This window comes from Coregonus clupeaformis, chromosome 30 (assembly GCF_020615455.1).
Source record: "Coregonus clupeaformis isolate EN_2021a chromosome 30, ASM2061545v1, whole genome shotgun sequence".
NCBI classification, from domain to species: domain Eukaryota; kingdom Metazoa; phylum Chordata; class Actinopteri; order Salmoniformes; family Salmonidae; genus Coregonus; species Coregonus clupeaformis.
Window position 1 is genome coordinate 39,532,444 of NC_059221.1, and position 25,432 is coordinate 39,557,875.

At 43.6% G+C, this 25,432-nt stretch overlaps 1 protein-coding gene across 2 annotated transcripts in view; it reads left to right on the forward strand.

Annotated features, from left to right (window-relative positions):
• Positions 1 to 25,432, forward strand: part of LOC121546109 (copine-5-like) — a 189,608-nt gene that overhangs the window by 125,495 nt on the left and 38,681 nt on the right. The window lies entirely within an intron of this gene.

The following is a 25,432-nucleotide window of genomic DNA, read 5'->3' on the forward strand; positions in this document are numbered from 1 at the left end:
AAAATACAACCAAATAATTGCAGCATTACCGCAAAAATGGAAGAGGAAAGTGGAAGGGGGAAAAAGTAACTTGTCTGTTGGCCTTGCATTAAAGAACATAATTGGTTAAAGAAAACTGTGATAAATATAAAAGTATACCAGTTTCATTCAAGGACCAAAGGATTGACAGCCGTCCCATATACATTGGGGCTCCCGAGTGGCGCAGCGGTCTAAGGCACTGCATCTCAGTGCTTGAAGTGTCACTACAGACCCCCTGGTTCGATTCCAGGCTGTATCAAAACCAGATGTGATTGGGAGTCCCATAGAGTGGCGTACCGATCCCATGGCATAGTGTTTATGAACTGATACGCAAAACGACACCGGATTCAAAACTTCAAATTTTTTCATTTAAATTATTATATAAAGTTCTTGCTACCAATAGAATGTTATTTATATGGGGAATACAACCTTCCCAGCTCTGCAGATTTTGCTGCGAAGAGACAGAATATTTAGATCATTTGTTTTGGTACTGTCCATTTGTAGCTTGTTTTTGGACACAGGTCCAGGAATGGCTGAAGGATTGCAACATTTACCTGGAGCTAACCTTGCAGATAGCATTACTGGGTGATCTGAAAAGTCATAGTCAATCAATCAATAAAATAATAATACTTTTAGCAAAAATGTTTATTTACAATTTACAATCTGTAGAAACAATGAGAATAGAAAGGTTCAGAACTTTTGTAAAACATCACAGTACTGTTGAAAAATATATGGCAAATAGAAATCCAATATGGATGGTGTTAAGAGATAGATGGGTGGTGTTGAATGGAGTTGAAGGATGGGACTATTAACAACTAACAACAACTAATAACAACAAGATAACTAATAATGTAAGCATACTGTGTCCATAATATGTATATAGGTTATAGGTTGAGAGCTTTTGTGAAAGAGCACAGTTAGAAAGATATGGCATATAGAAGCAAACCGGATGGACATCATGAAAATGATTGGAGAGGTTGAGGGTAGAGGAAGTTCAGGAGTAAAAACAAACAAAATAGAATTATTGTAAAATTGACTGTGTCCATAAAATGTATATAGTATGTATAAGCTGGAAGTAGAGGCCTAAGCATTGTTGTTCACTAGTTTACTCCAATTAGGGAAGGGGTGGTGGGGTTGGAAAGTAATAAAGGGAAATATACCCCCTAAGAAATATATTTTAAAAAATTAAATAATAATAAAGGTTTGTGGAATCTCCTATTCACTTCATGTTGCATCTGACAGATCTGAGAAAAACTATTTAGTTAGGGGAGATGAGATATACTGTATATCTTGTGAAAATGTACTGTAGACACAAGCAGGCAGGGTTATTGAACTATTTGTTTTAATAGTTTTTTAGGGAATACAACATAGAAGAGACAAGACAAACAAAACATGACAGATGTGGTGGTGGGTGGGAGTTGTATCATCACATTGCATAGTCACCTTGTAAAATCAAATTATAACAATAACAACAATAATAATAATAATAATATTAATAACAATAACTGTAATATTAACAACAACAATAATAATAACAACAATAACAACTGTAATAATAACAACTCTAATAATAATAACAACAATAACAACTGCAATAATAATAACAAGAATAATAATAACAACAATAGCAACTGTAATAATAATAACAACAATAACAACAATAATAATAACAACAGTAATCATAATAATAATAACAACAACAACTGTAATAATAACAACAACAATACTATTAATAATATTAACAACAATAACAACTGTAATAATAACAACAACAACACTAATAATAATAACAACAACACTAATAATAATAATAACAACAACAACTGCAATAATAAAAACAACAATAATATTAATAATAATAACATCAATAACAAATGTAATAATAATAATAACAATAATAATAATAATAATAATAACTGTAATAATAACAACTGAAATAATAACAACAATAATATTAATAATAATAACAACAATAACAAATGTAATAATAACAACAAGAGAGGAGAGCACAGAGAGGAGAGCACAGAGGGCAGAGCACAGAGAGGAGAGCACAGAGAGGAGAGCACAGAGGGGAGAGCACAGAGGGCAGAGCACAGAGAGGAGAGCACAGAGAGGAGAGCACAGAGAGGAGAGCACAGAGGGGAGAGCACAGAGGGCAGAGCACAGAGAGGATAGCACAGAGGGCAGAGCACAGAGGGCAGAGCACAGAGAGGAGAGCACAGAGAGGAGAGCACAGAGGGGAGAACACAGAGGGCAGAGCACAGAGGGGAGAGCACAGAGGGCAGAGCACAGAGGGCAGAGCACAGAGGGGAGAGCACAGAGGGGAGAGCACAGAGGGCAGAGCACAGAGAGGAGAGCACAGAGGAGAGCACAGAGAGGAGAGCACAGAGAGGAGAGCACAGAGAGGAGAGCACAGAGGGCAGAGCACAGAGGGCAGAGCACAGAGGGCAGAGCACAGAGGGCAGAGCACAGAGGGGGAGAGCACAGAGGGGAGAGCACAGAGAGGAGAGCACAGAGGGGAGAGCACAGAGGGCAGAGCACAGAGAGGAGAGCACAGAGAGGAGAGCACAGAGAGGGAGAGCACAGAGAGGAGAGCACAGAGAGGAGAGCACAGAGAGGAGAGCACAGAGGGCAGAGCACAGAGGGCAGAGCACAGAGGGGAGAGCACAGAGGGGAGAGCACAGAGGGGAGAGCACAGAGAGGAGAGCACAGAGGAGAGCACAGAGAGGAGAGCACAGAGAGGAGAGCACAGAGAGGAGAGCACAGAGGGCAGAGCACAGAGGGCAGAGCACAGAGGGCAGAGCACAGAGGGCAGAGCACAGAGGGGAGAGCACAGAGGGGAGAGCACAGAGAGGAGAGCACAGAGGGGAGAGCACAGAGGGCAGAGCACAGAGAGGAGAGCACAGAGAGGAGAGCACAGAGAGGAGAGCACAGAGAGGAGAGCACAGAGAGGAGAGCACAGAGAGGAGAGCACAGAGGGCAGAGCACAGAGGGCAGAGCACAGAGGGGAGAGCACAGAGGGGAGAGCACAGAGGGCAGAGCACAGAGAGGAGAGCACAGAGGGGAGAGCACAGAGGGGAGAGCACAGAGGGCAGAGCACAGAGGGCAGAGCACAGAGAGGAGAGCACAGAGAGGAGAGCACAGAGGGGAGAGCACAGAGGGGAGAGCACAGAGGGGAGAGCACAGAGGGGAGAGCACAGAGAGGAGAGCACAGAGGGGAGAGCACAGAGGGGAGAGCACAGAGGGGAGAGCAGCCTCTCCACCTCCACTCAACACCCACAAATGATTGTGATTAGTTATTAACGTTATAGCTAGCACCACTCAAAGGTCACACCTGCTCCTTACACCTAGCTGCTGTTAGATTCACATAAAGCAGCCAGTGACATGAGGTTGCAATGTTAATGCAGTAGCTTGTTTCAGCAAGGGGCAACAACATTTAATCACGTTGTTAAGACTCCATGTTATCGCAGAAACAGACTCAACCTCACAAATGCCCGGCCTTCCCGTCTTCAATCAGCTGTTAATTCCCCAAATGATTTTTTACGGTCATGACGATCATTTTATTTTCATGATAGTCCATAACCGTCAGTTACAGGGTTATACGGTATTAGTGCCAGCCCTACCTACAGCACAGACTTCCGCCCATCAGATGTGTCAGTAACTCCTTCCCTGACTGGCTGCTTGGGGTGGTGGGCTGACTGGCTGCTTGGGGTGGTGGGCTGACTGGCTGCTTGGGGTGGTGGGCTGACTGGCTGCTTGGGGTGGTGGGCTGACTGGCTGCTTGGGGTGGTGGGCTGACTGGCTGCTTCGGGTGGTGGGCTGGCTGGCTGCTTGGGGTGGTGGGCTGGCTGGCTGCTTGGGGTGGTGGGCTGACTGGCTGCTTGGGGTCGTGGGCTGACTGGCTGCTTGGGGTGGTGGGCTGACTGGCTGCTTGGGGTGGTGGGCTGACTGGCTGCTTGGGGTCGTGGGCTGACTGGCTGCTTGGGGCGGTGGGCTGACTGGCTGCTTGGGGCGGTGGGCTGACTGGCTGCTTGGGGCGGTGGGCTGACTGGCTGCTTGGGGTGGTGGGCTGACTGGCTGCTTGGGGCGGTGGGCTGACTGGCTGCTTGACTAGTCAGTAGCCCCTTCCTCAGAGGGCTGCTATGTTGTTGGTTTAGTCAGCATAGCTGATGGGGGGTCTGTGCTATAGGTAGGGCTGGCACAATGACTGTATAACCGTGTAACCGATGGTTGTGGATGAAGACAGTCATGAAAATAATATAACAATCATAACCGTTAAAACGAAAGAACTGCTGACTGAAGACAGGACAGCCGGGCATTTGTGCAGTTGAGTCTGTTTCTGTGGTAACATGGACTCTTAACAATGTGCTGAAACTTTCTTGTCCCCTTGCTGAAACAAGCAAGGTGCTGTAGCAAACGATGAATAGAATGGGCTTGGAACCTCTAACCCTGGCAATTTGACTGGTAAACTCATGGGAACACACACAATGGCTGCCTGGTATTGTGATGCAATAATTTCCATGGTAATGTAGAACGTTCATTCAAATGATGTTAACTGATGTGGCTCATGCAATGGAATGTATTTTTTGTAATGTCAGTTGAGTTGAATCAACAAATCACAGCACATATTGATGGGTACACTTCCTACTTTTAATTCCTTATTTTACTTCCTGATTTTACTTCCTGTTTTTACTTCCTGTTTTTACTTCCTGCTTTTACTTCCTGCTTTTACTTCCTGCTTTGCTCCTATGGGTACACTCACAATGGCTACCAGTCGGGTTTCCACTAAATAGCACAGACACAAAGTCAAAATTGTTCTATATCGTAAAAGTTCTGGAAAACAAAAATGCATTTTGGTCTTAATTTAAGGTTAGGGTTAGGCATAAGGTAAGCAGTGTGGTCAAGGTTAGGTTTAGGTTTAAAATCACATTTTAAGAAGATAAACTGTAAAAATAGGCGGGGTTATTGTCTTTGTGGCTGTTTTAACTAGTGACAACTTGCCAGTCCACCCATTATGCCATCATTGACTTGAATGGGGACGCCCGTTCTATTCATTCCATTTCTATGGCAGCAGATGCGGTCAGGAGTGGAGGAAACCCGAAAATGTGCATCCCTCCAACAAATGTGCATCCAAATTTTGTTAGTTTTTTTCTTAATTTTTAGAACGAAGACCGCGGTCATTTGGCTTGCCAATTATCATGATCCAACATTTCATGACCGTCACAGCCCTAATTACCATATCTAAAACCACCAGTCTTCCTGTTATTTTTACCATATCTAAAACCATACTGTGGTTTGATTGATGGAATTCTCCATTCCTGGGCAGAGAGAGTCTCTCCCGAAGGAGACAAGGTTATCTGCCTCTTTCTCTCAACCCTAGACAGAACATGTATGAATTTAAATGAATGACCATGAAATATGGAGTATGGAGTATGGAGTGTGATGACTGTATAAAATATGAAGTGGGTTTTAGGCCTTTAATGGGAAGCTCCAACCTGTCACGTACTCTATATGAAAACGCTTCCTCCCAGTGGATCTGTGGTAGCTGTCCTGGTTTCAGCCCTGTAGCAGTCCTTGTGCTGCACTGTCAGTACTGGACTGTGTCAGTGTTAGGTTGTTTGGCGACTGTGTCCTAGATCTGTCAGTGACCCTCATGGCCTCTCACTGTCCCACCCACCGTCCATCCATCCATCCATCCATCCATCCATCCATCCATCCATCCATCCATCCATCCATCCATCCATCCATCCATCCATCCATCCATCCACCCACCCACCCATCCATCCATCCATCCATCCATCCACCCACCCACCCACCCACCCACCCATCCACCCACCCACCCATCCATCCATCCATCTATCCACCCATCCATCCATCCATCCATCCATCCATCCATCCATCCATCCATCCATCCATCCATCCATCCATCCATCCATCCACCCGTCCATCCACCCGTCCATCCATCCATCCATCCATCCATCCATCCATCCATCCATCCATCCATCCATCCATCCATCCATCCATCCATCCATCCGTCCACCCACCCGTATCCATCCATCCATCCATCCATCCATCCATCCATCCATCCATCCATCCATCCATCCATCCATCCATCCATCCATCCACCCACCCATCCATCCACCCACCCACCCATCCATCCATCCACCCACCCATCCATCCATCTATCCACCCATCCACCCACCCATCCATCCATTAAGAAAAGGAGACAGTTCCCAAACCGGACTTCCCACCACGCTACACTACAAGAAGCAGACTGTTAAAGTGGATGTTGATGACACTGGTTGCATTGGATTCCTTTCAGTCTCCTGTGTGTTTAGCCTCACACAACCACTCACGTACTAACAGGCGACCAAACACATATTGACTTTGATCAATTTGGTATGATTTATGGGCTCTTAGAGGATAAGAAGTGGTTTCTCTTTCCCGGGGACACAGAACCCGTGTGATAGTTCTGGGAGTTTAATTGGTTTTTGATTAATGTTGAAGATATATGTGGATTATAATAGAGGTCATTAGGTCACACACACGGTCGCACTCACACACTGAGACATATATGTCACACACACTTGCGCCAGACGCACACACACACACACACACACACACACACACTCACACACACAAGCACACACACTGCCTCAGAGAGATTCATGCAAGATTTATCATCTTTCATTACCCTTTTATTGAATGTTAACTTAAATCTTTTTAAATTAATTAAATCTCGCCTGGAGGAATGGATTCTTTAAGACTTTTATTGTATTTAAGTCTCTTATTAATGTTTAAATACATGGAGCAAAATATAGCGTGCAGATTAAGTGAAAAGGTGTGATATAGCCTTTTTACCACGGGTTTGATTTTTCATTTTGTTCTTGTTCATGTTGTCAGTGGAAGTGGGATGGAAGTCAATCTACTGTATCCCATGTTGAATGAACACTCTGTGGAAAGGGTTCTACATGGAACCCAAAAGGGTTCTACCTGGAACCAAAGGGGTTCTACCTGGATCCAAAAAGAGTTCTTCAAAGTGTTCTCCAATGGGGACAGTTTTTTGTTCTAAGAGTGTGGGGATGAAGCCTAAATGATCCATTCCATGCTATAAACTGGGTTGTTTGGCTCCTGGATGCTGATTGGCTGAAAGATGTGGTATATGAGACAATATACCATGGGTATGATGGAAAACTACTTGTTTACTGTTCTAATTACGTTGGTAACCAGTTTATAATAGCAATAACACACCTTGGGGGTTTGCGTTGCGTCGTGCCTAAGAACAGCCCTTATCCGTGGTTATATTGGCCATATGCCACACACCCCCGGGCCTCATTGCTTAAAGTGGAACTGACAGCGTTTTAACTACTTTGCAGATATGAAACAAACAATCATAATATCAGTCAAAAATGTCAAATTCCGAGTTTATGCTACAAAACCAACTTTATTAGAGGTTTTAAAAATAGGTTATATTTGACTCAACATTCCATGACGTACACTAACGCATTGTTGGCAGAATAGATGGATGCAGTTCGATGCATGAGTAATATAATTCACCAATACAGTTCTTGGTAGTCATAAAAATATTGCTATCAGGTTATAAATCACAGCTGGCCTGGTACATTGTTTGCTGCCTCCCTTCAGGATGCACTATTTCAGTTTCAATGACTCAATATTTTGGACAAAATCGGACTAATGTAACTAAGGCTAGGAATGTCAATACAATCAAACTAGCAAGGGCAATGATCACAAGTCAGTCATAACGTGGCTAATAGGCTAGCGCATCTATTTATGTAGCAAGCTAAGAACACAGAGCCTAACGTTAGCTAGATAGCTAGCTTGCTAGCTGCTAGGATGATGTCATTAATTGGAGGAGTGGGTGAGTGACTGACATTTTCCCCTAATATCATTTTTAGCTGGATATACAGTGGGGGAAAAAAGTATTTAGTCAGCCACCAATTGTGCAAGTTCTCCCACTCAAAAAGATGAGAGAGGCCTGTAATTTTCATCATAGGTACACGTCAACTATGACAGACAAAATGAGAAAAAAAATCCAGAAAATCACATTGTAGGATTTTTAATGAATTTATTTGCAAATTATGGTGGAAAATAAGTATTTGGTCAATAACAAAAGTTTCTCAATACTTTGTTATATACCCTTTGTTGGCAATGACACAGGTCAAACGTTTTCTGTAAGTCTTCACAAGGTTTTCACACACTGTTGCTGGTATTTTGGCCCATTCCTCCATGCAGATCTCCTCTAGAGCAGTGATGTTTTGGGGCTGTTGCTGGGCAACACGGACTTTCAACTCCCCTCCAAAGATTTTCTATGGGGTTGAGATCTGGAGACTGGCTAGGCCACTCCAGGACCTTGAAATGCTTCTTACGAAGCCACTCCTTCGTTGCCCGGGCGGTGTGTTTGGGATCATTGTCATGCTGAAAGACCCAGCCACGTTTCATCTTCAATGCCCTTGCTGATGGAAGGAGGTTTTCACTCAAAATCTCACGATACATGGCCCCATTCATTCTTTCCTTTACACGGATCAGTCGTCCTGGTCCAAAGAACAGCCCCAAAGCATGATGTTTCCACCCCCATGCTTCACAGTAGGTATGGTGTTCTTTGGATGCAACTCAGCATTCTTTGTCCTCCAAACACGACGAGTTGAGTTTTTTACCAAAAAGTTCTATTTTGGTTTCATCTGACCATATGACATTCTCCCAATCCTCTTCTGGATCATCCAAATGCACTCTAGCAAACTTCAGACGGGCCTGGACATGTACTGGCTTAAGCAGCGGGACACGTCTGGCACTGCAGGATTTGATCCCTGGTGGCGTAGTGTGTTACTGATGGTAGGCTTTGTTACTTTGGTCCCAGCTCTCTGCAGGTCATTCACTAGGTCCCCCCGTGTGGTTCTGGGGTTTTTGCTCACCATTCTTGTGATCATTTTGACCACACGGGGTGAGATCTTGCGTGGAGCCCCAGATCGAGGGAGATTATCAGTGGTCTTGTATGTCTTCCATTTCCTAATAATTGCTCGCACAGTTGATTTCTTCAAACCAAGCTGCTTACCTATTGCAGATTCAGTCTTCCCAGCCTGGTGCAGGTCTACAATTTTGTTTTTGGTGTCCTTTGACAGCTCTTTGGTCTTGGCCATAGTGGAGTTTGGAATTGTGACTGTTTGAGGTTGTGGACAGGTGTCTTTAATACTGATAACAAGTTCAAACAGGTGCCATTAATACAGGTAACGAGTGGAGTACAGAGAAGCCTCTTAAAGAAGAAGTTACAGGTCTGTGAGAGCCAGAAATCTTGCTTGTTTGTAGGTGACCAAATACTTATTTTCCACCATAATTTGCAACTAAAATCTCAATTTGTCTGTCATAGTTGACGTGTACCTATGAAAGAGCTGCAAAATCTGGACCCCTACAAATCAGCTGGGCTAGACAATCTGGACCCTTTCTTTCTAAAACTAGCCGCCGAAATTGTCGCAAACCCTATTACTAGTCTGTTCAACCTCTCTTTCATAACGTCTGAGATCCCCAGAGATTGGAAAGCTGCCGCGGTCATCCCCCTCTTCAAAGGGGGTGACACTCTAGATCCAAACTGCTACAGACCTATATCCATCTTGCCCTGCCTTTCGAAAGTATTTGAAAGCCAAGTTAACAAACAGATCACCGACCATTTCGAATACCACGTACCTTCTCCGCTATGCAATCCGGTTTCCGAGCTGGTCATGGGTGCACTTCAGCCACGCTCAAGGTCCAAACGATATTGTAACCGCGATTGATAATAGACAGTACTGTGCAGCTGTCTTCATCGACCTGGCCAAGGCTTTCGACTCTGTCAACCACCGCATTCTTATTGGCAGACTAAATAGCCTTGGTTTCTCAAATGACTGCCTCGCCTGGTTCACCAACTACTTCTCAGATAGAGTTCAGTGTGTCAAATCGGAGGGCCTGTTGTCTGGACCTATGGCAGTCTCTATGGGGGTGCCACAGGGTTCAATTCTTGGGCAGACACTTTTCTCTGTGTATATCAATGATGTCGCTCTTGCTGCTGGTGACTCTCAGATCCACCTCTACGCAGACGATACCATTTTGTATACATCTGGCCCTTCATTGGACACTGTGTTAACAAACCTCCAAACGAGCTTCAATGCCATACAACACTCCTTCAGTAGCCTCCAACTGCTCTTAAACACTAGTAAAACTAAATGCATGCTTTTCAATCGAACGCTGCTGGCACCCGCCCACCCGACTAGAATCACCACTCTTGACGGGTCTGACCTAGAGTATGTGGACAACTACAAATACCTAGGTGTCTGGTTAGACTGTAAACTATCCTTCCAGACTCACATAAAGAATCTCCAATCCAAAGTTAAATCTAGAATCGGCTTCCTATTTCGCAACAAAGCCTCCTTCACTCATGCTGCCAAACATGCCCTCGTAAAACTGACTATCCTACCGATCCTTGACTTCGGCGATGTCATTTACAAAATAGCCTCCAACACTCTACTCAGCAAATTGGATGTAGTCTATCACAGTGCCATCCGTTTTGTCTCCAAAGCCCCATACGCTACCCACCACTGTGACCTGTACGCTCTTGTTGGCTGGTCCTCACTACATGTTCGTCGTCAAACCCACTGGCTCCAGGCCATCTATAAATCACTGCTAGGCAAATCCCCGCCTTATCTTAGCTCATTGGTCACCATAGCAGCACCCACCCGTAGTCTGCGCTCCAGCAGGTATATCTCACTGGTCATTCCCAAAGCCAACACCTCCTTTGGCCGCCATTCCTTCCAGTTCTCTGCTGCCAATGACTGGAACGAATTGCAAAATCTCTGAAGCTGGAGACTCTTATCTCCCTCACTAACTTTAAGCATCAGTTGTCAGAGCACCTTACCGATCACTGCACCTGTACACAGCCCATCTGAAATTAGCCCACCCAACTACCTCATCCCTATATTGTTATTTATTTTGCTCTTTTGCACCCCAGTATCTCTATTTGCACATAATCTCTTGCACATCTAGCATTCCAGTGTTAATACTATTGTAATTATTTTGCACTATAGCCTATTTATTGCCTTACCTCCATAACTTGCTACATTTGCACACACTGTATATATATTTTCTGTTGTATTTTTGACTTTATGTTTTTTACCCCATATGTAACTCTGTGTTGTTTTTATCGCACTGCTTTGCTTTATCTTGGCCAGGTCGCAGTTGTAAATGAGAACTTGTTCTCAACTGGCTTACCTGGTTAAATAAAGGTGAAAAAAAAATGATGAAAATTACAGGCCTCTCTCATCTTTTTAAGTGGGAGAACTTGCACAATTGGTGGCTGACTAAATACTTTTTTTCCCCACTGTACACAACTAGAGATGTAGGTGTAATTTGGTTAGCTAGCAAGAAATGTGAATAGTTTTGCAAGCTAGCTAGCTAGCTATGCTGTACTTTGATGACTGTTAATCCAGTTAGAATATCTCTTGCATTCGCAAATTCACTCTGGGTATCTACTCCTATTTCAGATCACTCTCGTCTGAGTGTGCCAGAGTGCAGAATAACTGTTGAACTTACGAACGCGCAACACCCATTGAATATGACCGGTGTCAGTAAACATAGGCAAAAAAAGCAATAGTTAATCACGAACCCTGTAGATAACATGTAAACGGCCTAACCAGCTCTGCTACGGCGAGTCAAATGGTCAGAGTGAGGTGTTCTCTCATTTGTTTCTGGAAGTAGCTAGCTAGCAAGCTAGCCAACTTTAGCCAGTTAGCTTGGGTGCTTGGTTAGGACAAGCATGCATTGGCATGCTACAAAAGGACGAGTAGGCAACAATTCCCCATCGTTTATCAGTGCAATTTTGATGGCCAACCAACAGAAAAAAATTGAGAGGGTTTATCTAATGTTCCTTGGTTAGATTTTAGCTCATCTTGCACTTGCTAGCATTAGTTGTTGCTCTTTTGTTGTTGATGTGCACAATATATAACCTACCTTTTCATGGTTGTTTGATCAATAGGACTGTAAAGTTCACAAATATAAGAGGACTCCCGTGGTATTTACATATTTGCAGATATCCATTCAGGTGGCTTTAGGCGAATCCGTTCTAATGATCTAAAGTCGCGCTGTTGCCTGTAAACACACAGTCCAGTTCAAAGTCAATGATGGCAGGCCCGTGTGGCAAATGTCTTGTTTGCATAAAGGCCTACAGCTATGGCGCACCGGTCTGCGTAGACTCCGGTCCTGGATGAGACCGATATTGTTATTAGGTTTTATTTACTGCAGTGTCTATTAATTGTCCAAACATACGGCCGCTTTCCCACTCTATATTGCTATAGAATTTTCACAAACGCCTTGGTATCCGTAATTCCCAAACATTCTACGAATTTATGAAAATGTGAAAAAGACCATAACTAAGTGCTCGCTTGTCAGAATGTGTTTTTTAAAAGTGTCATATTCATCCTGGGGGTGTATATGAACAGATTTTAATAAGATTTCATGTTGCTAAAATGCTTTCAGTTCCACTTTAATTGAATAAACACATGCTGGGGATGAAGCCTAAATACAAATGATTTGTTATTTGATAACAGAGTATTATATGAAAATACAGGGTTGTAGAATGATATCACACAATGATTGACACTGTTTTGCTCTGCAATTGTGTTATGTGTGTAGGTGGACTGTGCATGTGCTGTCTTGTATAGGGGTTTATTATACATTGGTTTTGGGCACCCAGAGAGCGATAGAGGGAAAGAGAGAGAGAGGATGTTCAAATGTTGTAAATTGCGTGATTAACACCTAACTGTTCTATATCTGTTCCTCCGGGTCCTTTGCTGTTGCATGAGCATACTTTACACCATTGGCCCTGTTTAGCCTAGAAGTTGACACAGAAGCAAGAACAGCAATTCAGTTCTATGAAAAGTGTGTGAGATTGCTGGAGTTTACTCTAGTCCAGGGAATTGGTATACCAATAAACTTTTTTGGGCAGTTGAAAGCATCAATCTGAATTTTTAATCAAATCAAAATCAAATCAAATTTGATTTGCCACATGCGCCGAATACAACAGCCTTACAGTGAAATTCTTACTTACAAGCCCTTAGCCAACAAAGCAGCAAAAATAAAAATAGCAAATAATTAAAGAGTAGCAGTAAAATAAAAGAACAGTAGGGAGGCTATATACAGGGGGGTACCGGTACAGAGTCAATGTGCGGGGGCACCGGTTAGTCAAGGTAATTGAGGTAATATGTACATGTGGGTAGAGTTAAAGTGACTATGCATCGATAATAAACAGAGTAGCAGCAGTGCAAAAGAGGGGGTGTGGTGGGGGGGCAATGCAAATAGTCCGGGTAGCCATGATTAGCTGTTCAGGAGTCTTATGGCTTGGGGGTAGAAGCTGTTAAGAAGCCTTTTGGACCTAGACTTGGCGCTCCGGTACTGCTTGCCGTGCGGTAGCAGAGAGAACAGTCTATGACTAAGGTGGCTGGAGTCTTTGACAATTTTTAGGGCCTTCCTCTGACCGCCTGGTATAGAGGTCCTGGATGGCAGAAAGCTTGGCCCCCAGTGATGTACTGGGCCATACGCACTACCCTCTGTAGTGCCTTGCGGTCGGAGGCCGAGCAGTTGCCATACCAGGTGGTGATGCAACCAGTCAGGATGCTCTCGATGGTGCAGCTGTAGAACTTTTTGAGGATCCATGCCAAATCTTTTCAGTCTCCTGAGGGGGAATAGGCTTTGTCGTGCCCTCTTCACGACTGTCTTGGTGTGTTTGGACCATGATAGTTTGTTGATGATGTGGACACCAAGGAACCTGAAGCTCTGTTGATCATCTCAAACTGATAAGAACACATTTTTGGGGAAACAACAGGAAACAATATATTTGAAGATGAAAACAATAGATTGTGAAAAGGAAATGGGAGATACAAAGACGACCCTAAACATTCAAACAATATTACCAATCTGTGAGGAAGGAGTCTGTAGGAAATTACAACAGGCCAATCAGGGGATAGTCTATACTTTACTAATGGGTTGAATGAGGCCCTAGCCTAGTCAATTCAACTCATGCATCCACCTTTCTTTTTCTGTGAAAGATATCCATATGTCTGAGCTAACTAAGGGAATAAACTGAGTTCCATGGGATAGTATTATACTGGGAAGGCATTGCCATCTGTCAGCTGAACAGCCAGAGCTCTAACTAACTCAATACAGATTAATGAGCTAGGGACTAGGGTCAGCTACTTCCTTTCGGGTAGAAATCAGAAGAGTAACCTGATTAGACCAGACTGAACTCTGTGCACAGTACTAACAATGGTAAGCACAGCGTTCAATCTGGTTTACCAGGCTACATTTACATTTTAGTCATTTAGCAGACGCTCTTATCCAGAGCGACTTACAGGAGCAATTAGGGTTAAGTGCCTTGCTTAAGGGCAAATCGACAGATTTTTCACCTAGTCGGCTCGGGGATTAGAACCAGCAACCTTTATGGTTACTGGCACAACGCTCTTACCCACTGAGCCACCTGGCTCACCATAGAAGAGGCACAAAGCTACAGCAGCTGCAGCTGGTCACTCCTGAGTCTCTAAAGGCCAACCCCTTAGGGAATGAATGTTTTGCAACGCCAGGGTTGTGGGTTCGATTCCCACGGGGGGCCAGTATAAAAAAAAAATGTATTCACTAACTGTAAGTCGCTCTGGATAAGAGCGTCTGCTAAATGACTAAAATGTAAATGTAATGAATGGGGAAATTAGGTGGGAGTCGTTTTCCCTCGATTTTCAGTTATTTTCCTTTGGTTTCAAGGTCCTTGGTTGTCATCCTTTGCATTTCTCATGAATTACATATGGCTCAGTGCTTTGATAAATGTGTGTGATGCTCTTTGCAGACAATGATTATTAACCAGAATACATAATACAGGGACAGAGTTACATACTCAGCACTTGCACACACTGCTGAATTTAGATAATGATAATGATGATGAAGAAGAAGAAGAAGAAGAAGGTGATATACGTACAGTAGTGAGATACTGAAATGATTAAATCAAATCACTAATCCCCCTGTCTCTCATTATGGACACTTAGTTTCCTGTCAAATCATGACTACTTTCACCTCCCTCGGCTCATTGCGTTATAATAAACCTTTTGGGAAATTCATTTTCTACATTTTCCTAGAAGTTTGTGATGCTGTTTGCATATTGCTGACAGCCTAATGGTAATGCATCATTATTCACTGTAGGCAAAATACAATAGGGACAGAGACGACTAGCAAAGGACTGAATTGAAAAATTGATGATGTTAACATTCTACAGTAGTGGGCCTCAGATGGGGTTGAACAGGAAAACAGACCCTGACAGCTTGGAGAGCTGTTAATAAGGGTTTTGTCAGAACATGTTAGTAGTAACTCCTCCTTCCCCATTAACACTCGTCTTCTTCTTCTTCTTCTTCTTCTTCTTCTTCTTCTTCTTCTTCTTCTTCTTCTTCTTCTTCTTCTTCTTCTTCTTCTTCTTCTTCTTCTTCTTCTTCTTCTTCTTCTTCTTCTTCTTCTCGTCATGTCTGTCAACTCTCTCTCTCTCTCTCTGCTTGTTACTGTGCTAAACAACCCCATTATGGAAATGCCTGTCTTTATACTGTATTGCCTCTCAGCTCTCCAAGTCTTTATATAGATATAGTTTGACTTGACCAAATCGTTTAAGACTTTATGACTTTATATGATTTTCAGGATATAAGGACTTGCGTCTCTGATTATGTCCATCTGAACTGACCAGAGACCTAAATAACAGTTATTTACCATGATGCCTACTGAGAATGTGCCCTCCACAGACAGGCTGCCCATCTTAATCTTTTATTTTTTATTGGCCAGTCTGAGATATGGCTTTTTCTTTGCAACTCTGCCTAGAAGGTCAGCATCCTGGAGTCGCCTCTTCACTGTTGACGTTGAGACTGGTGTTTTGCGGGTACTATTTAATGAAGCTGCCAGTTGAGGACCTGTGAGGTGCCTGTTTCTCAAACTAGACACTCTAATGTATTTGTCCTCTTGCTCAGTTGTGCACCAGGGCCTCCCACTCCTCTTTCTATTCTGGTTAGAGCCAGTTTGCGCTGTTCTGTGCAGGAAGTAGTACACAGCGTTGTACGAGATCTTCAGTTTCTTGGCAATTTCTCGCATGGAATAGCCTTCATTTCTCAGAACAAGAATATACTGACAAGTTTCAGAAGAAAGTTTTTTATATTTTTTAATTATTATTATATAATTTTTTTTGGGGGGGTAGATCAGCTTAATATTGCAGATAGATTGTAACTTCCATCAATGTAATTGTCTGCATCACTTCCAATCTCCCATGTTTTTTATATATATACATATACATATACATATACATATACATATATACATACAGTGGGGAGAACAAGTATTTGATACACTGCCGATTTTGCAGGTTTTCCTACTTACAAAGCATGTAGAGGTCTGTAATTTTTATCATAGGTACACTTCAACTGTGAGAGACGGAATCTAAAACAAAAATCCAGAAAATCACATTGTATGATTTTTAAGTAATTAATTTGCATTTTATTGCATGACATAAGTATTTGATCACCTACCAACCAGTTAGAATTCCGGCTCTCACAGACCTGTTAGTTTTTCTTTAAGAAGCCCTCCTGTTCTCCACTCATTACCTGTATTAACCGCACCTGTTTGAACTCGTTACCTGTATAAAAGACACCTGTCCACACACTCAATCAAACAGACTCCAACCTCTCCACAATGACCAGAGAGCTGTGTAAAATTGTAGACCTGCACAAGGCTGGGATGGGCTACAGGACAATAGGCAAGCAGCTTGGTGAGAAGGCAACAACTGTTGGCGCAATTATTAGAAAATGGAAGAAGTTCAAGATGACGGTCAATCACCCTCGGTCTGGGGCTCCATGCAAGATCTCACCTCGTGGGGCATCATTGATCATGAGGAAGGTGAGGGATCAGCCCAGAACTACACGGCAGGACCTGGTCAATGACCTGAAGAGAGCTGGGACCACAGTCTCAAAGAAAACCATTAGTAACACACTACGCCGTCATGGATTAAAATCCTGCAGTGCACACAAGGTCCCCCTGCTCAAGCCAGCGCATGTCCAGGCCCGTCTGAAGTTTGCCAATGACCATCTGGATGATCCAGAGGAGGAATGGGAGAAGGTCATGAGGTCTGATGAGATAAAAATATAGCTTTTTGATCTAAACTCCACTCGCCGTGTTTGGAGGAAGAAGAAGGATGAGTACAACCCCAAGAACACCATCCCAACCGTGAAGCATGGAGGTGGAAACATCATTCTTTGGGGATGCTTTTCTGCAAAGGGGACAGGACGACTGCACCGTATTGAGGGGAGGATGGATGGGGCCATGTATCGCGAGATCTTGGCCAACAACCTCCTTCCCTCAGTAAGAGCATTGAAGATGGGTCGTGGCTGGGTCTTCCAGCATGACAACGACCCGAAACACACAGCCAGGGCAACTAAGGAGTGGCTCCGTAAGAAGCATCTCAAGGTCCTGGAATGGCCTAGCCAGTCTCCAGACCTGAACCCAATAGAAAATCTTTGGAGGGAGCTGAAAGTCCGTAGTGCCCAGCGACAGCCCCGAAACCTGAAGGATCTGGAGAAGGTCTGTATGGAGGAGATGGCCAAAATCCCTGCTGCATTGTGTGCAAACCTGGTCAAGACCTACAGGAAACGTATGATCTCTGTAATTGCAAACAAAGGTTTCTGTACAAAATATTAAGTTCTGCTTTTCGGATGTATCAAATACTTATGTCATGCAATAAAATGCAAATTAATTACTTAAAAATCATACAATGTGATTTTCTGGATTTTTGTTTTAGATTCCGTCTCTCACAGTTGAAGTGTACCTATGATAAAAATTACAGACCTCTACATGCTTTGTAAGTAGGAAAACCTGCAAAACCGGCAGTGTATCAAATACTTGTTCTCCCCACTGTATATACATATAAATACATATAAATATACATATATACATACAGTGGGGAAAAAAAGTATTTAGTCAGCCACCAATTGTGCATGTTCTCCCACTTAAAATGATGAGAGAGGCCTGTAATTTTCATCATAGGTACATGTCAACTATGACAGACAAATTGAGAAAAAAAATCCAGAAAGTCACATTGTAGTATTTTTAATGAATTTATTTGCAAATTATGGTGGAAAATAAGTATTTGGTCACCTACAAACAAGCAAGATTTCTGGCTCTCACAGACCTGTAACTTCTTCTTTAAGAGGCTCCTCTGTCCTCCACTCGTTACCTTTATTAATGGCACCTGTTTGAAGTTGTTATCAGTATTAAAGACACCTGTCCACAAGCTCAAACAGTCACACTCCAACCTCCACTATGGCCAAGACCAAAGAGCTGTCAAAGGACACCAGAAACAAAATTGTAGACCTGCACCAGGCTGGGAAGACTGAATCTGCAATAGGTAAGCAGCTTGGTTTGAAGAAATCAACTGTGGGAGCAATTATTAGGAAATGGAAGACATACAAGACCACTGATAATCTCCCTCGATCTGGGGATCCACGCAAGATCTCACCCCGTGGGGTCAAAATGATCACAAGAACGGTGAGCAAAAATCCCAAAACCACACGAGGGGACCTAGTGAATGACCTGCAGAGAGCTGGGACCAAAGTAACAAAGCCTACCATCAGTAACACACTACGCCGCCAGGCACTCAAATCCTGCAGTGCCAGACGTGTCCCCCTGCTTAAGCCAGTACATGTCCAGGCCCGTCTGAAGTTTGCTAGAGTGCATTTGGATGATCCAGAAGAGGATTGGGAGAATGTCATATGGTCAGATGAAACCAAAATAGAACTTTTTTGGTAAAAACTCAACTCGTCGTGTTTGGAGGACAAAGAATGCTGAGTTGCATCCAAAGAACACCATACCTACTGTGAAGCATGGGGGTGGAAACATCATGCATTGGGGCTGTTTTTCTGCAAAGGGACCAGGACGACTGATCCGTGTAAAGGAAAGAATGAATGGGGCCATGTATCGTGAGATTTGGAGTGAAAACCTCCTTCCATCAGCAAGGGCATTGAAGATGAAACGTGGCTGGGTCTTTCAGCATGACAATGATCCCAAACACACCGCCCGGGCAACGAAGGAGTGGCTTCGTAAGAAGCATTTCAAGGTCCTGGAGTGGCCTAGCCAGTCTCCAGATCTCAACCCCATAGAAAATCTTTGGAGGGAGTTGAAAGTCCGTGTTGCCCAGCGACAGCCCCAAAACATCACTGCTCTAGAGGAGATCTGCATGGAGGAATGGGCCAAAATACCAGCAACAGTGTTTGAAAACCTTGTGAAGACTTACAGAAAACGTTTGACCTGTGTCATTGCCAACAAAGGGTATATAACAAAGTATTGAGAAACTTTTGTTATTGACCAAATACTTATTTTCCACCATAATTTGCAAATAAATTCATTAAAAATACTACAATGTGATTTTCTGGATTTTTTTCCTCATTTGTCTGTCATAGTTGACGTGTACCTATGATGAAAATTACAGGCCTCTCTCATCTTTTTAAGTGGGAGAACTTGCACAATTGGTGGCTGACTAAATACTTTTATTCCCCACTGTATAAATATACATATATATATAAATATACATACATATATATATATATACATACATATATACATATACATATATATACATACATACATACATACATACATACACACACACATACAGTGGGGAAAAAAAGTATTTAGTCAGCCACCAATTGTGCAAGTTCTCCCACTTAAAAAGATGAGAGAGGCCTGTAAATTTCATTTCATTTTTTTTCCTCATTTTGTCTGTCATAGTTGACGTGTACCTATGATGATAATTACAGGCCTCTCTCATCTTTTTAAGTGGGAGAACTTGCACAATTGGTGGCTGACTAAATACTTTTTTCCCCCACTGTATGTGTGTGTGTGTATGTATGTATGTATGTATGTATGTATGTATATATATGTATATGTGTATATGTATATATGTATGTATATATATATATATATATATATATATATATATATATATGTATGTATATTTATATATATATATGTATATTTATACAGTGGGGAATAAAAGTATTTAGTCAGCCACCAATTGTGCAAGTTCTCCCACTTAAAAAGATGAGAGAGGCCTGTAATTTTCATCATAGGTACACGTCAACTATGACAGACAAAATGAAGAAAAAAAATCCAGAAAATCACATTGTAGTATTTTTTATGAATTTATTTGCAAATTATGGTGGAAAATAAGTATTTGGTCAATAACAAAAGTTTCTCAATACTTTGTTATATACCCTTTGTTGGCATTATGACACAGGTCAAACGTTTTCTGTAAGTCTTCACAAGGTTTTCAAACACTGTTGCTGGTATTTTGGCCCATTCCTCCATGCAGATCTCCTCTAGAGCAGTGATGTTTTGGGGCTGTCGCTCGGCAACAAAGACTTTCAACTCCCTCCAAACATTTTCTATGGGGTTGAGATCTGGAGACTGGCTAGGCCACTCCAGGACCTTGAAATGCTTCTTACGAAGCCACTCCTTCGTTGCCCGGGCGGTGTGTTTGGGATCATTGTCATGCTGAAAGACCCAGCCACGTTTCATCTTCAATGCCCTTGCTGATGGAAGGAGGTTTTCACTCCAAATCTCACAATACATGGCCCCATTCATTCTTTCCTTTACACGGATCAGTCGTCCTGGTCCCTTTGCAGAAAAACAGCCCCAAAGCATGATGTTTCCACCCCCATGCTTCACAGTAGGTATGGTGGTCTTTGGATGCAACTCAGCATTCTTTGTCCTCCAAACACGACGAGTTGAGTTTTTACCAAAAAGTTCTATTTTGGTTTCATCTGACCATATGACATTCTCCCAATCCTCTTCTGGATCATCCAAATGCACTCTAGCAAACTTCAGACGGGCCTGGACATGTACTGGCTTAAGCAGGGGGACACGTCTGGCACTGCAGGATTTGAGTGCCTGGTGGCGTAGTGTGTTACTGATGGTAGGCTTTGTTACTTTGGTCCCAGCTCTGCAGGTCATTCACTAGGTCCCCCCCGTGTGGTTCTGGGATTTTTGCTCACTGTTCTTGTGATCATTTTGACCCCACGGGGTGAGATCTTGCGTGATCCCCAGATCGAGGGAGATTATCAGTGGTCTTGTATGTCTTCCATTTCCTAATAATTGCTCCCACAGTTGATTTCTTCAAACCAAGCTGCTTACCTATTGCAGATTCAGTCTTCCCAGCCTGGTGCAGGTCTACAATTTTGTTTCTGGTGTCCTTTGACAGCTCTTTGGTCTTGGCCATAGTGGAGTTTGGAGTGTGACTGTTTGAGGTTGTGGACAGGTGTCTTTTATACTGATAACAACTTCAAACAGGTGCCATTAATACAGGTAACGAGTGGAGGACAGAGGAGCCTCTTAAAGAAGATGTTACAGGTCTGTGAGAGCCAGAAATCTTGCTTGTTTGTAGGTGACCAAATACGTATTTTCCACCATAATTTGCAAATAAATTCATTAAAAATCCTACAATGTGACTTTCTGGATTTTTTTTCTCAATTTGTCTGTCATAGTTGACGTGTACCTATGATGAAAATTACAGGCCTCTCTCATCATTTTAAGTGGGAGAACATGCACAATTGGTGGCTGACTAAATACTTTTTTTCCCCACTGTATATATATATATAGATATATATACATACACATTACAATTACATTACATTTATGTCATTTAGCAGACGCTCTTATCCAGAGCGACTTACAAATTGGTGCATTCACCTTATAACCAGTGGGATAACCACTTTACAATATGTTTATAATTTTTTATTTTATTTTATTTTTTCATGGGGTGGGGTAAGGGGGGGTAGAAGGATTACTTTATCCTATCCCATGTATTCCTTAAAGAGGTAGGGTTTCAAGTGTCTCCGGAAGGGGGTGAGTGACTCCGCTGTCCTGGCGTCGTGAGGGAGCTTGTTCCACCATTGGGGTGCCAGAGAAGCGAAAAGTTTTGACTGGGCTGAGCGGGAACTGTGCTTCCGCAGAGGTAGGGGGGCCAGCAGGCCAGAGGTGGATGAACGCAATGCCCTCGTTTGGGTGTAGGGACTGATGAGAGCCTGAAGATACGGAGGTGCCGTTCCCCTCACAGCTCCGTAGGCAAGCACCATGGTCTTGTAGCAGATGCGAGCTTCAACTGGAAGCCAGTGGAGTGTGCGGAGGAGCAGGGTGACGTGAGAGAACTTGGGAAGGTTGAACACCAGACGGCTGCGGCATTCTGGACGAGTTGTATGGGTTTAATGGCACAGGCAGGGAGCCCAACCATCAGCGAGTTGCAGTAATCCAGACGGGAGATGACAAGTGCCTGGTTTAGGACCTGTGCCGCTTTCTGTGTAAGACAGGGTCGTACTCTCCGAATGTTGTAGAGCATGAACCTACAGGATCGGGTCACCGCCTTGATGTTAGCGGAGAACAACAGGGTGTTGTCCAGGGTCACACCAAGGCTCTTTGCACTCTGGGAGGAGGACACAACGGAGTTGTCAACCATGATGGCGAGATCATGGAATGGGCAGTCCTTCCCCGGGAGGAAGAGCAGCTCCGTCTTGCCAAGGTTCAGCTTGAGGCGATGATCCGTCATCCACACTGATATGCCTGCAAGACATGCAGAGATGCGATTCGCCACCTGGTTATCAGAAGGGGGAAAGGAGAAGATTAGTTGTGTGTCGTCTGCGTAGCAATGATAGGAGAGGCCATGTGAGGATATGACAGAGCCAAGTGACTTGGTGTATAGCGAGAATAGGAGAGGGCCTAGAACTGAGCCCTGGGGGACACCAGCACGTGGTGCGGAGACAGATTCTCGCCACGCCACTTGGTAGGAGCGACCGGTCAGGTAGGACGCAATCCAAGAGTGAGCCGCGCCGGAGATGCCCAACTCGGAGAGGGTGGAGAGGAGGATCTGATGGTTCACAGTATCAAAGGCAGCAGACAGGTCTAGAAGGACAAGAGCAGAGGAGAGAGAGTTAGCTTTAGCAGTGCAGAGAGCCTCCGTGACACAGAGAAGAGCAGTCTCAGTTGAATGACCAGTCTTGAAACCTGACTGGTTTGGATCAAGAAGGTCATTCTGAGAGAGATAGCAAGAGAGTTGGCTAAAGACGGCACGCTCAAGAGTTTTGGAGAGAAAAGAAAGAAGGGATACTGGTCTGTAGTTGTTGACATCGGAGGGATCGAGTGTAGGTTTTTTGAGAAGGGGTGCAACTCTCGCTCTCTTGAAGACGGAAGGGACATAGCCAGCGGTCAAGGATGAGTTGATGAGCGAGGTGAGGTAAGGGAGAAGGTCACCGGAGATGGTCTGGAGAAGAGAGGAGGGGATAGGGTCAAGCGGGCAGGTTGTTGGGCGGCCGGCCGTCACAAGTTGCAAGATTTCATCTGGAGAGAGAGGGGAGAAAGAAGTCAAAGCATAGGGTAGGGCAGTGTGAGCAGGACCAGCAGTGTTATTTGACTTAACAAACGAGGATCGGATGTCATCAACCTTCTTTTCAAAATGGTTGACGAAGTCATCCACAGATAGGGAGGAAGGGAGGGGGGGATTCAGCAGGGAGGAGAAGGTGGCAAAGAGCTTCCTAGGGTTAGAGGCAGATGCTTGGAATTTAGAGTGGTAGAAAGTGGCTTTAGCAGCAGAAACAGAGGAAGAAAATGTAGAGAGGAGGGAGTGAAAACATGCCAGGTCCGCAGGGAGTCTAGTTTTCCTCCATTTCCGCTCGGCTGCCCGGAGCCCTGTTCTGTGAGCTCGCAATGAGTCGTCAAGCCACGGAGCAGGAGGGGAGGACCGAGCCGGCCGGGAGGATAGGGACATAGAGAGTCAAAGGATGCAGAAAGGGAGGAGAGGAGGGTTGAGGAGGCAGAATCAGGAGATTGGAGGGAGAAGGATTGAGCAGAGGGAAGAGATGATAGGATGGAAGAGGAGAGAGTAGCGGGAGAGAGAGAGCGAAGGTTGCGACGGCGCATTACCATCTGAGTAGGGGCAGAGTGAGTAGTGTTGGATGAGAGCGAGAGAGAAAAGGATACAAAGTAGTGGTCGGAGACATGGAGGGGAGTTGCAGTGAGATTAGTAGAAGAACAGCATCTAGTAAAGATGAGGTCAAGCGTATTGCCTGCCTTGTGAGTAGGGGGGGACGGTGAGAGGGTGAGGTCAAAAGAGGAGAGGAGTGGAAAGAAGGAGGCAGAGAGAAATGAGTCAAAGGTAGACGTAGGGAGGTTAAAGTCACCCAGAACTGTGAGTGGTGAGCCATCCTCAGCAAAGGAACTTATCAAGGCGTCAAGCTCATTGATGAACTCTCCAAGGGAACCTGGAGGGCGATAAATGACAAGGATGTAAAGCTTGAATGGGCTAGTGACTGTGACAGCATGGAATTCAAATGAGGAGATAGACAGATGGGTCAGGGGAAAAAGAGAGAATGTCCACTTGGGAGAGATGAGGATTCCTGTGCCACCACCCCGCTGACCAGATGCTCTCGGGGTATACGAGAACACATGGTCAGATGACCACATATACACACATACACACACACATACATACATACATACATACATACATACATACATACATACATACATACATACATACATACATACTAGGGGTGTAACGATTCGTTTTAACAACGATACATTTTAAAACGATGTTAGATTGATATATGTTGTCCAAAAGGCCAACTCGCCGAGCACAGATCGATGTAGTTGGATCATAGGAATATAAATCGATACATCGATGTAGTAGATGGATCGTTACACCCCTAATACATACATATCCTTTTTATTCCCCTTTATTGCTTTATTACTTTCCAACCCCGCCACCCTTTCCCCACTTGGAGTAAACTAGTGAACAACAACGCCTAGGCCTCTACTTCCAGCCCATACCCACTATCTACAATTTATGGACACAGTCAATTTTACAGTAATTACATTTTGTTTGTTCTTTCTCCTGAACTTCTTCTACTCTCAACCTCTCCGATCATTTTCATGATGTCCATCCGGTTTGCTTCTATGTGCCATATATTTCTAACTCCTTCACAAAAGCTCCCAACCTACAACCCATACACTTATTATGGACACAGCGTGCCTACATTATTAGTTATCTTGTTATTGTTTGATGTTAGTTGTTATTAGTCCCATCCTTCAATTCCATTCAACACCTCCCATCTATCTTTTAACACCATCCATATAGGATTTCTATTTGCCATATATTTTTCAACTGTTCTGTGATGTCTTACAATAGTTCTGAACCTTTCTATTCTCATTGTTTCTACAGATTGTGAATTGAAAATAATTTTTTTTGCTAATAGTATTATTATGTTATTGATCGATTGACTATGACTTTTCAGATCACCCAGTAGTGCTATCTGCAGGGTTAGCT